General features: G+C 47.2%; 1 protein-coding gene across 1 annotated transcript in view; it reads right to left on the reverse strand.

The window, feature by feature from the left end:
• The window catches only part of MGLL (monoglyceride lipase), a 99528-nt gene that overhangs the window by 30989 nt on the left and 56385 nt on the right, over positions 1-12154 (reverse strand). The gene's annotated exons all lie outside the window — the stretch shown is intronic.

The following is a 12154-nucleotide window of genomic DNA, read 5'->3' on the forward strand; positions in this document are numbered from 1 at the left end:
TCTGGGGTTTTATTATCTGACACACATCTGTGCTGTTCATTCCCCCTGTTCCTGTCTTAGGGTCTTTCTATGTTTTTCCCCTCAGGAAGGCTTAGGTCACTATAGAAACAACACACCGACTGCGGCTTCCACATTCCTTCCACATTCAGGCTGAGAGCAGCTGATGTGATTGCTTGAAAATCACAGAAAAGGAAGAGCTCTGAGAGAACTGAGAGTATCTGCCCAAACCCTTCCTGCTGCTGCTTCGAGGAAGCCGTTGTAGTAATAATTATATTAACACTCATTTCACAGATAAGAAGGGTGAGGACTTGTCATCGCCTGGAACTGACCGGCTGCCCAGACCTCAGACTCAGAAACTCAATGTTGTCAGACCACAAACTCCTGTTTCCTACTGTCCTGCCCCCTCCCCCATGGGTTCCCACCCTCCCACCGCCCAGCCCCACCTGCCTCTCTGACTGTTGCATGAAGCCCAGGGCCTGCCAGCTCTGTCACCCTCTCAGCAGCGCCCTCAGTTCCCTTGCCTCTCTGAGGATTTTTTTCCCTTTAAAAATTTAATTAAGTTTAATTTTGTAGTGTGGTAAAATATACATAATCTAAAATTTGTACCATCTTAACCATTTCTGTGTGTACAGTTCAGTGGTATTAAGTACATTCACCCTTGACTATCCGCCATCCATCACCAGAACTTTCTGTCTTCCCAAACTGAAACTCCACACTCATTGCTATGGGCTGAATTATGTACAACTCCCCCACCTGCAACAATTCATATGTTGAAGTCCTAACCCCCAGTGGCTATTAGGAGACAGGACCTTTAAGGAGGCAATTAAGCTAAAATGAGGTCTCTAGGGAGGGCCCTAATCAAATAGGACTGGCGTCCCTACAAGAAGAGGCGATTAGGACACAGACACACACGGAGGGAAGACCCTGTGAGGACAAAGTGAGAAGATGACCATCAGCAAACCGAGGAGAGAAGCCTCAGTGAAACTGACCCTGCCTGCACCTTGATCTCTGACTTCCAGCCTCTAAAACTGTGAGGAAATAAATGTTTCTCGTTTAAGCCACCCAGTCTGTGGTACTTTGTTATGGTAGCTCAAGCTGACGAATCCCTCCATTAAACATTAACTCCCCCCTCCCCTTCCTCCAGCCCCTGGCACCCACCGTTCTACTTTCTGTCTCTGTGAACTGGACTTCTCTGCGAATCTCCTATAAGTGGAATCATATAGTTTTATCTTTTTCTGTCCAGCTTATTTTATTTAGTATAATGTCCTCAAGGTTCATCCTTGTTCTAACATATGCCAGAATTTCCTTTTTTTTTTTTTTAAAAAAAAAAAGGCTGAATAATATTCCCTTGTATGCATATACCTACCACATTTTGTTTAGCCAGGCAACTGTCAATGGACACCTGGGTTGCTCCCACCTCTTGGCTATTGTGGATAATGCTGCTGTGGACATGGGTGTGCAAATAGCTGTTGGAGTTATTGCTTTCAGTTCTTTGGGGTATATCCCCAGCAGTGGGATTGCTGGGTCATACGGTGATCCTGCTTAGTGTTTCTGAGGCATGGCCCCTCTGAGCTCTGAGCTGGAACATCTTTCACTCTAGACGTAGCCCATAGCTGCCCTTCGTCGGGCTGGGAGCCAGGCAATACCAGACGTATCGCCTCTTCACACATACCTGGTCGCCAAACAAATTTGCCTCAGCATCTCCTCCAAATGTCTCCATTACCCTAAAGCCTGTAAACATACCTCCTGACTCTGAGCAGATACTATCACTCTTTTATTTTTAAAACATGGGACCATCCAACGAAGCCCTCCTCATCCTTCCCCGCTGCAAGGTTTTCTTTCTTTAGCAAGGCGGATTCTTCCTGATCCTGGTCACTCCTGGCCCAGCCCTCCCTCCCTCCCTCCCTCCCTCCCTCCCTCCCTCCCTCCCTCCCTCCCTCCCTCTTTTTTCTCTCTTCTCTCCCTCCCTCCCTCCTTCATCTTCTAGGCCATCCAAGTTTCCCAATTGTCTCCAAGTATTTTATAGTTGTTTTTTAAGAACCAGAACACAAAGTTCATATATTGCATTTGATTGTTGAGTTTCTTTTCATCTGTCTTAATCTAGAACATTCCCTTCACTTTCATTTTAAAGCAACCAGGTCAGCAAAATGTCCTACATGCTGGATGTGAGTGGTTTCCCTCATGGTGTTTCTGTGGTCCTCTTATTGGTCGACACTTTCTCGCTTTCTGGTAGGAGCATCTCTGACTTACCCTCAACCTTCCCCGCCCCAGATCTAGAATTAAGCACTTCTCCAAGGAACCACAGTTCTTTTTAGTGTGGAATGGTGCTTGAATATGGATATTTAAATGCTGGGGTGCTCAGTGCCATCGGGTGCATAGTGTCTGTGCCCTCTCAGTGGGCAGAGCTAGGAAACTTAACTTTTTTCAAAATCACAAGTTCATGTTGGTATTCCTAGTTGAAAATCAGTGTTCCAGGGTTTTTCTTAACTTCTCTGATTTTATATTTTATCTCTTTTCTCTGACACTGAAAATGTTTTTTGCTAATAGCGTTAACATATTTACTCATCTGCCGTATTAACAATGTACAGCATAGTTTCAAAGTCACAGCACCAACATTACCACCAACAATAAGCCAACTGAGGGAAACCTAATATTTCTTTGCATTTCCTTTTGTCCTTAGAATACAGTTCAATAATGATATGGCCAGAGTATTGTGTTTAAAGTTAATTATAACACATATGCCATAATCATTTTCTCTGTGTGCTCACATCACTAATGTGATATACAATAAGGTTCATTAATTTCAAATTTCAATGGCTTGCCAAAGTGAACTACATGAACTTACCCAGGAAGAACTCTAAGACATATCATTGAAAAAACAACAACACGCAAATTGTGGAATGACGGCTACGTGGCTCACCAATTACATTTTTAACAAATCCACAAAATCATACTATTTCCTGTGGCCCCGGGAGACCATCTGTCCTGCATAGGGCTCTGAATGCTACCTCAGGAAGGCCAGGGCAGGCTGGTGTGGCCTTCTTAGGCTCTTCCCAGCCAGCCCAACTTCTCCCAGACATGACAAAGCCGCCTGGTAAGCATTACTCTGCCCTTTGTCAGGCCGGAGGCTCAGGCTAGGGCACCCATGACACGTGGGCTACAAAGGGGCAGAAGGTACAGGTGGAGGTGGCCATGGATATGCCTTCCAGCAAGACCAGCCAGGAGTGTCATTTGACTTCTTGCTCAGTCAACACCCCATTATCTCATAGTTCCCAGGGACATACGTTTGGGTGTGGGGTGGGGGAGAACGTCAGTCCTCCTATAAGATAAGGTCTTTCTCTATCAGGGTTGCTGCAGGGAGATGGTGAAAGCTCTTTGCAACTGAACAGACGTGTGTCAAACCTGTTTTCTAATATAGGTCTGGTTTGTTTTCTGTGCTCCTGTGACACGCAGTAACAGAAATCCCATTAGCAATGGCATTCTATACCACAGTGTGAGGAAATAAGACCAATGGCAAGTTAAAAGTAATGGTAGTGCATTCTTAAGCTAAAGGGCTATCTGTCCATTTGCTGCCAACACAAAAGGATGTTGGGTCATCAGCCGATACATTCCACTAATGCTAAAAATGTCTTTGCTAGGTTCCAAGAGCAGAGAGTGTGGGAACAAAGGGAGATTCAGAGTCCCAGGGTAAAGGGTCCACAGAAGTGATTTGATCCGTGTCAGACAAGAACTGCACGCTGCCAGGCTCAGGTGTCCATTCCTTGCCGGGGCAAGGACTAGCATATGACCCGGAGGCTCTGCTACAATCTCTCTCTCTTTTAAAAACATATGCATATGGCAAAAAGTCCGCGATCACAGCTTGTTGGCCTGGAAAAGGGTTTGTTTACCACAACGAAAGGCATTCCTTCTCTCTGTTGATGGCCCGGGTGTCCATCGCAGACACTTGGGACAACACCTCTTTGTCTTCCCAACTACCGTTGCTCTCTGTCACCTTTGACCCAAGGAAAACATCTCCCTTTGTAGCTCTCTGCAGCATCCAAGCACACACTCGATGTTACAAAGGACATAAAGATAGAACTTAATCTCTACTAATTGACAACAGCTTGAAAAAGATGCCAGAATTCAACATATGGGCTATGGAAACACATTTCAGCTCAGATTTTTCCTTTAAGCTGTTACAATATGCTTTATAATGTAACCAGCTAAAAGGCTGTTAACGGTGCGGCATTTTAGAAATAATGCATTCTCAGGATTTCAAATTTAGAGGGCTTATTTGAAAACATCCTACTCTCCACTGTATAAATAAGAGGAAACAGCATGACAAAAAGTGTCATAACTACGGTTCCTGGCGTCTAGCAAGATGATCTTCCTTTTGCATCATTCTGTAGACTGACGATTTGGTTTCGGAGAACTGAAGGAGGCTGGTTCACGCTGTCTGATAAACGATCACCTTCCCATGTGTCATGCCAATGGGGGCATTTCTCCCGTTTTCTCCCGTTCGTTTTCTGTCTCACGACCTGGTCGGGCTCTGGGCCATTTGGGCTAGCCAGAACCAGAAAAGCCAGACCTTTCACTCAGATCTCCCTGATGAACGTACAGAAAGTGGCCCTGGTTTGTAAACAGGCAGCACCTGTGGGGTGGGGCGAGGCATTCACTATCAGAGACTTCCAGGATGCGAGATCAAGAAATAAAAAAACTGTAACAGAATAACAGGATGCTCTGCAAATTCCGTAAATAGTGCTTGAGGCAAATTACAGAACGCCACAAGATCAGCAATCATAAGGGTTTACAACTTCAGGGAAATACTTAATATTAAAAAAACTCCCCATATTTAGAACCAGACTAAGGGGGAAATGTTAAGGGGATGGGCAACAATATGCCAAATTAGACAAAGTCCTGACCTGGCCTGGATTTTACAGAATACTTCCTTTGTAAGTGACTTTCTCTGTGTCCTTAAGATCATTTTTATTTTTTTTAGAAAGCAGACTATAGACACTATGTTTTGAGTAATATATTCGCCCCCTCAACCTAAACCCATGGGCTGGCAGAGTTTCTGGAAGATCCCAGAAAGTACACAGGCTTTGGCATCAGACCTGGATTCAAATTCTGTTGCTAGATTTTGGCTGTGTGCACTTGGGCAAGCTACTTCACCACTATGATCCTGGTCTTCCCAACAATTAAAATCGATATCAGAGACAACCGCATTTAGCTGGCAGGTTGCTGAAGAGTTTACATGAGAAAGCAGGTGACGGCCGATGCCCAGAAAATGGCAGTTAAGTCTTCCTTCTTCCACCCTCTGTGACCCCAGGAGAGAGAAAGTCTGCCTTAAAACCGGGGCCATGAGCTCGTAGCACGGTGTCTGTCCTCTGCACGGTCCCTCCCCCTGAGGCCAAGCAAGGCTTTACAGTGAGTGACTGCACGCCGGGCACATCCCGCCTTGGGCAACTGCTGCCAAGACTTCTTCCTGGGCGCCCAGCTGAGAGGCTGGAAGGAGCAGGCTGCCGGGGCTCCAGCCTCTTGGCTGTGACATGTGCAACTTTTGCCCACCGTAACAACAGAAGTGATTAGGACTTTCCCAAAGCAAAGGCAAAGAACAGAGCGAGAAGAGAATGGGAGAACCAGAGGCCAGGGGCTTGGAGAGAGGGGCTCAGGTGGAGACACGGGTGGGAATGAAAGTGAGGGAAGACAGAGCGACGGTGGCGGCAGGCTGACAGGTCAGAGGAGATGTTAGGGCTCTCTCTCCGGGTGGCTGAAATGGGCAAGTCTTTTTGACTCTCCTTCAGGGGAAAAAATTAAACAAAAACACGCAGCCACTTCCAGCAAGCCTTCTAATATGGTGGCTCCGCACATCGCCTGCCCTACACGCTCCGAGTCTCTCTGAGGCACTCGTCGTCCCTGTGAAGGTGGCGGCCACTCTCCTGCTGGTGAAACTCTCCTGTCCCTTGGCTCACAGGTCCCCCTCCTTTGGTTTCATCAGCCCCCATATGGTTCCTTGCCACCCCTTCCCGATGCCCTCCACTCCTTTATTCTGCCTCTGCTTCCCCCCACTCCAGCCCCAGGGTCTCCATTCACACCAAGCAGTTTCTAACTTGGACCAAAGCACAGGTTTCACAGAGCCTCCTGCTAGGGTAACTTGAGAATGTATAAATTCAGACAGAGCCCATTTTGAAAGAAAAAGTGCCTGTTGTCCTCTTTTATTCCTTTATCTCTAGACTCCTTCATTTCAAATTCCATTCATCTTTTATTCAACCAGAAGTTTTCCGAGCACTTGATATGTGCCGAGGAGGAGGGGTTCAGCAGTCAGCAGTAGACAAGACCAAAGAAGGGACCCCTCCCCCCCCTGCTCCCCACATTTCTTTTGTCATTCCATTTGGGATCAGATAAGACACACAGGAAATGCAGAGCAGGTCTGCTAGTGGTCTGGAAAAATCAGAGCAAGGGGGTGAGTAGGGTGTGCAGGTGTGCGTGTGCGTGTGCGTGTAGAATACAGCTCAGAGAAGGCCTTAGGAGGTGATGTTGCAGTAAAGATGAGAAGGAGGTGACAGATATCTGAGGAACTGCATGGAGGCTCTGATGGGGGCTGGGTAGGTGGGGAGCAGAGAGAAGCCAGAGGACAGGGAGGGGCAGGGCCAGATCTTTACGGGGGGGGGGCCCTACCTGGAAGGCATTCCCTGTGGGGAATAGACTCTGGGACAAAGCTGGGGCCAGAAGAGACACCTCCTGTCCAGTTTGCTCCCTGGTGAAATTCAGGGCCTCTTTTCTTCTGAGTTTGCTGTAGAAAAGGCATCTGAATGACAAGGAGATCACATGTGATGGTCTGGGTACCAGTAGTCAAGAGTCGCCATTCTGCACCCAATGAGCTGGGTGACTTTGAGCAAGACACTTGTCCTCTTTGGGCCTTTGCTTCTTCATCTGTGCAGTTAAGTCTCCAAATCTGTTCCCATCATGCTTCAAAATGCTGTGCTCCCATTTTCCAATTTCAGAAACAACTTACAAAAAAAACAGACGGAGGTGCAAAAACAAGAGCAAGCACCATGGTGAAGGAAACAGAGACTGCCCGAACCAGCAGGTGCAGGCTGGACCCCAAGGGATGCGGAGGGAATGTCTGTCTATTACGTTGGCAAAACCAGTGATCTCAGCCATTTGCACAGAAACACACACGCATACCCACTCCCAAATACACACCACACACACTCACCTACACACAAACACATGCATGTGCACACACCTACACACAAACACATGCATGTGCACACACATACAAACACACACTACACATATACATACAACACATGCATACACACAAAAATATCCACTCATACCCACATACATGCAAACACATGCACATACGGCTGAAAGGATATACCACAAAATAGGGTACTGTCTCTGAGTAATTGAATTAGGGCTATTTTAATTATTTTGCCCTTTTTTGGATTTTCCAAAATTTCTCCAGTGAACTGGTATTTTGTCATGGGGGAAAAATAAAGGCTGTATTTAAAAAATCACATTTGTACATATGTAGTGATACATAAAGCACGAAACAAATCCCCCAGCTCTGCAATTAGCCCACGATCATATCCACTCTTGAGCAATGAGCACACTTGGCGTTAGCACACTCAGGCCTCACGCCAGCATGCCAGGGGCTCGGCTAGGAGCTGAGGACATGAAAATGCATGAGCTGAGTGGAGCAGGGGAAGGAAATAATGACAGTGGAACTGAAGAGCCTTTAATAGAGCCATAAGGTGTCTGCTGTCCTGCATCAGAGCCACAGACAATTTCTAGGATGGAAAAAACTAAATCTCAGGGAGAGGACCAAGAAATGCTTTTCATTCTATTCTGCCATCTCTGACTTCTTGGAAATTACACCTGGACACTTATCTCGGTCACTTGGTAGGCTGACTGCAATGTGACCCTGAAGCCCTTCCCAGCTGGGACTGACCTGGAGGGTCAGGTTTGCTTTGACTGACGCAGTACAGCAAAGGTGATGTTTCGCCACATCTGAACCCAGGTTCAATGGGTCTCGTAGCTTCTGGAAGCTGTGCTAACATAACGGATGACAGAGACCACCCTAGGCACCCCCCTACCTCTGTTGCCCCAGACAACAGCAAGATGATCTCCAGATCAGAGGGGTCTTGCTGACCTGCAGCTGAGTCCAGACTAAACTCACTGACTCACAGGATCACGAACCAGATAAATGGTTGTCTTAAGCCATTCAGTTCCAGGTAGTTTGTTACACAGCAGTAACTGATTAACTGGTTACTGTGGCAATGTCCCTGGGAGAGAAAACCTTGGCTCAATTTAAGCTGGCCCTCAGAGAATTTTGTTTAGACTGTGAAGCTCTGGCAGAAAAAAACTGTTCTCTTGTGATGACACCTGGGGTTTCCCAGTTCACAGCAGGGCCCTTCAGGGGTCAAACGCTGCCAGGTGAAGAGCCACAAATAATAACTTGTTCAACAAGTATTTTATCTGTTGATGTACTTATTTTACATTATAAAATACATGTGTATGGTCTCACTATTCCTTCAGATTTGCCGATCCTATTACTTTGGCATGCATTCCTAGACCTTTTTCCTACACACACTCATATGTCTCTACTTCTATATAATTTTGTGTTACGGTCTTCTTTTTCTTTCCATAAACAGTACTCTCTCTTTCCCCTTGACAACATGTCTTGGAAAACTTCCCATAGCCCAAATCATGGCTGTTTCTCCTTTTTAACCAGTAAGGTGTGAGTGTGCCTCAGCTCTCACACTGCTCTGCTGTGGGCATGTGGGTTGTTTCACTAGAACAAGGTGTACACATGCCAGGTCCCTCTGGGGTGAAAACAGAAACGTGGGATCACCCGTCAAGTGAACATTTTAAATAACCATGGCAGAGGAAATAACCATGGCAGAGGAAGACTTTTCAAAGTCCACAGACCAGTGAACTGAACAGTCCTGCAAAACCAGCTGAGCCGGGTCCACCCTGCACTTTCTGGTTCTGTCACCTCCCTCCTCCCTCGGGTCCCCTCTTTTTCTTTCTCGCACAGCCTTAGGCATGCACAGCACAGGACTCAGCAGATAGAGTTTATCTTTCCTGCCTTAATCTAAAAAGCATGTACGGTGAAGTTGCTGTATTTTCTAAGAGGGGGAAACTGGTCCTATTTAACTACTGTTGTGCCCTTGGTTTATTTGTTTATTTCTGAGTTAATGGTCTTCCATAGGAAAAAAGTATAAGGAAGATTTTTCTACTGTTGGGTTATAAAACAAATACCAGATTCTGATGGGAAGAAGACGATAGAAGGAACAACCACAAAAATGGGAGACACAACAGTCACAGGGGTAAGAGGACAAGAAACACAAATAGAAAAGAAGAGAGCAGTGAAGGAGCGTGGCGCATGCTCGCCCTGTGTGCCCAGGAGCCTGACCCACACCCAAGGCCCACGGTACTGAAAACACTGTGCCCCTCCCCCGGTGATTCAGAGAACCCAGACACATTCTCTGCGCTGAGGTGTGAGGCTGTTCGCCCCACAGAAAATGGCCCAGAGCCAGGTTGGAATGGCTCTTTGCTCCCACAGCCACATTCTGTCAGTCCTGGTATTTGCTGAGAACAGAAGACGGGGCAGCTGCTGGGCTGGGGGCATCCCCAGCACCGCTTCACTGAATCAGCATCAGATGTTCCCGGGCCTGTGTCTGGCTCTGCCACTGCGAAGCCGAGTATAATGCTGTAACCTCTCTGACCTCCACTTTCCTTGTCGAAAACGGTGGCAATAACAAGGGTAGCATGGAGTCCATGGGGAGGAAAAACCCTTCTGCAAATAAGATGAGGCTCAGAGACCATCAGATGACCAAATCAAGGCCACATGGCTACAAGAGGGCAAAGGCTCCTGGTCCATGGGGACATGCAGGTTTCACCACCCCCAGCAGGGCCCTCTGACATCCTCTCCTTCGTGATGCGTCTCCTTTTCCACCCCTGCTACATCTCCGCCTCTGACCTGGCACGTTAAGTGGACCAGCCCGGGTTGGTGGGTACTTCATGAGCCCCATCTTCCCTCAGTGGCGCTTCTTGCCACCAGCCACATCACAGCTTCTGGGCATCTGGACTTCTCAGCTCGTTGCCTTGTTTCTGTGGGCGCCACCTCCCACAGACCACACTCTCTCACCTACCCTGGCCCTGGTTTCACACTACTTCTCTGAGCTTCCGTCTCCTGCTAGCACTTCCTTCTATGAGCCCAGCCGACAGCCTGCAAGAGGCCCTCGTGGTGACCTCTAATCCCCGTGACCCGCCAGGCTTGACCGCCCACACTCACGGAGTTCACTCTGAACTCCTTATAACCCCTTGAAAGAAGAAGGTGCTTCAACTAAGAGAGAAAACCTCTCCCTTTGGGGGAAGCAGTCCTGCTGTCATCCTCAAAACCATAAAAGGCAAAATAAGAAAGAAAAAAATAAAAAAAATATATATATATCCATGCCGATATGTTCCAAGATTACAAGAAATACTTCACTTCTGCTCTAGTTTCCTCAACCATAAGATGAGAATTTCTAAGCCTCCTGCTAAAGGCTATTGGGAGACTTAGAAATATTGTATAACCATGCAGTGTCTCAAACTCTTTACTAACTGGATTAATCTTCACAACAGCCCTGCTAGGTAGACAGCATTACTGATCTCCATCTTACAGAGGTGGAAATTGAGGGACAGAGGGGTAATGTGACCAGCAGCGCTGGGATCCACAGCTGGCTGTCTTTGCTCTGACCACCTTAGGCCATTAGTCCCAGCAGGTGCTCAGCAGGTTCCCCACAGGCCAGGGGAGCAAGGGTCCTGGAGCTCTGGCCTGGGAGGCGGAGACTGGCCTACATCTGGTGAAGGCTGGAGTACAGGCCAGCCTTAGCTTAGAATGCAGGGAAAGCACATAATTTGTCCCTCAGCCTTTCCCCTGGAGGCTCCCAGCCGGCCTCCCCACACTCCCTCCCACTCAGCAGCTGAGGAAACCAGCCACGGGGAGAAAAAGGGGAAATGTCAAAATGAGAGGGTGTTTTGGAGTTGGCATCTTGTAAGATGTATTTTTAAATATGCGCATTCATGTTCACATACCCCACACTCTTTAGATGGAAACACTCCCTCAACGGTTTGCGCATTCTGTTTTAAAATGTCACCTAGAGTCCAAGCGAGGGGACTGTGTAGGAGAAACACAACATTTTTTGTTTGTTTTTATATGTGTTTTTTGGCATCCTCAGACCTTTGGGCAGTGGCGCCCAGTTTGAGTTGTCACTCTGCTGTGTCATCTGGGAGGGGCTGTGCTTAAAGAAAGGGTTGCCAGCAGCTGGGGCTCTCTCAGCCTGGAAAGCCACAGCTGCCTGGGGAGGTCCCTTACACGCTGCTCAAGCTCATAGAGAAAAGCAAGAGATAAACCTTAACTCAAACAATTCCACTTCTCATGAGCCACTATGACCTGGAAGAAGAAAAAGCCAGAGTTAAAACCCTGTTCATGGTGAGAGGAGGAGGGGTGCTTGCCTCCCTTAGGGCATCGAGCCTCAAGTTTGCCTCTTGGTCCAAGACAGCTGCTAGAGTTTCAGCCATCACATTTCTATTATATTTCAGATATCAGAAATGATGCCTACCTTCTCATTAAGACTTCCTGGAAGTCCCATCTATCAACTTATATTTTCATGGCTAGAACTCAGGCACATGGCCACACCTAATTATTAGGGGAGCTAGAGGATAGTGTGTTTTGGGTACATTGCCAATCTGAATAAAATCAGGTTTAAGTTACTAAAAAGAAAGGAGAGAGTGGACACTGGGTAAGCAAATATCTCTCCCAGTTACTCTCTGTTTATGGGAAGTGACTCTGGTTTTCCATGAACAGTAGTGATAGAAAGTGTCTTTAATGACTACACTGACATAAGAAAAAAAGTGAGTCCATGTAATAAAAAGACACATTAGGTTTAGACGGTGTGTGGCCAGGACAAAATTGTAAAGGTGGTACCCTGTGACTCATATAAAAGAGGCCTGGGCCACAGCAGGTTTGATGCACTCGCTGGGGGCCAGAGTAGCAGTGACACATGTCCATTCAAATCCACCAGTGTCAGCTGCACTGAGTCCTGGCCCCAGCTGGTGGGCTACTCTCCTGACAGTGCCCGGCACCAATGTGCCCCCAACCCACACACATTCAGAGGCA

The sequence above is a fragment of the Miniopterus natalensis genome, chromosome 7 (genome assembly GCF_054644295.1).
Source record: "Miniopterus natalensis isolate mMinNat1 chromosome 7, mMinNat1.hap1, whole genome shotgun sequence".
In the NCBI taxonomy this organism is placed as follows: Eukaryota; Metazoa; Chordata; class Mammalia; order Chiroptera; family Miniopteridae; genus Miniopterus; species Miniopterus natalensis.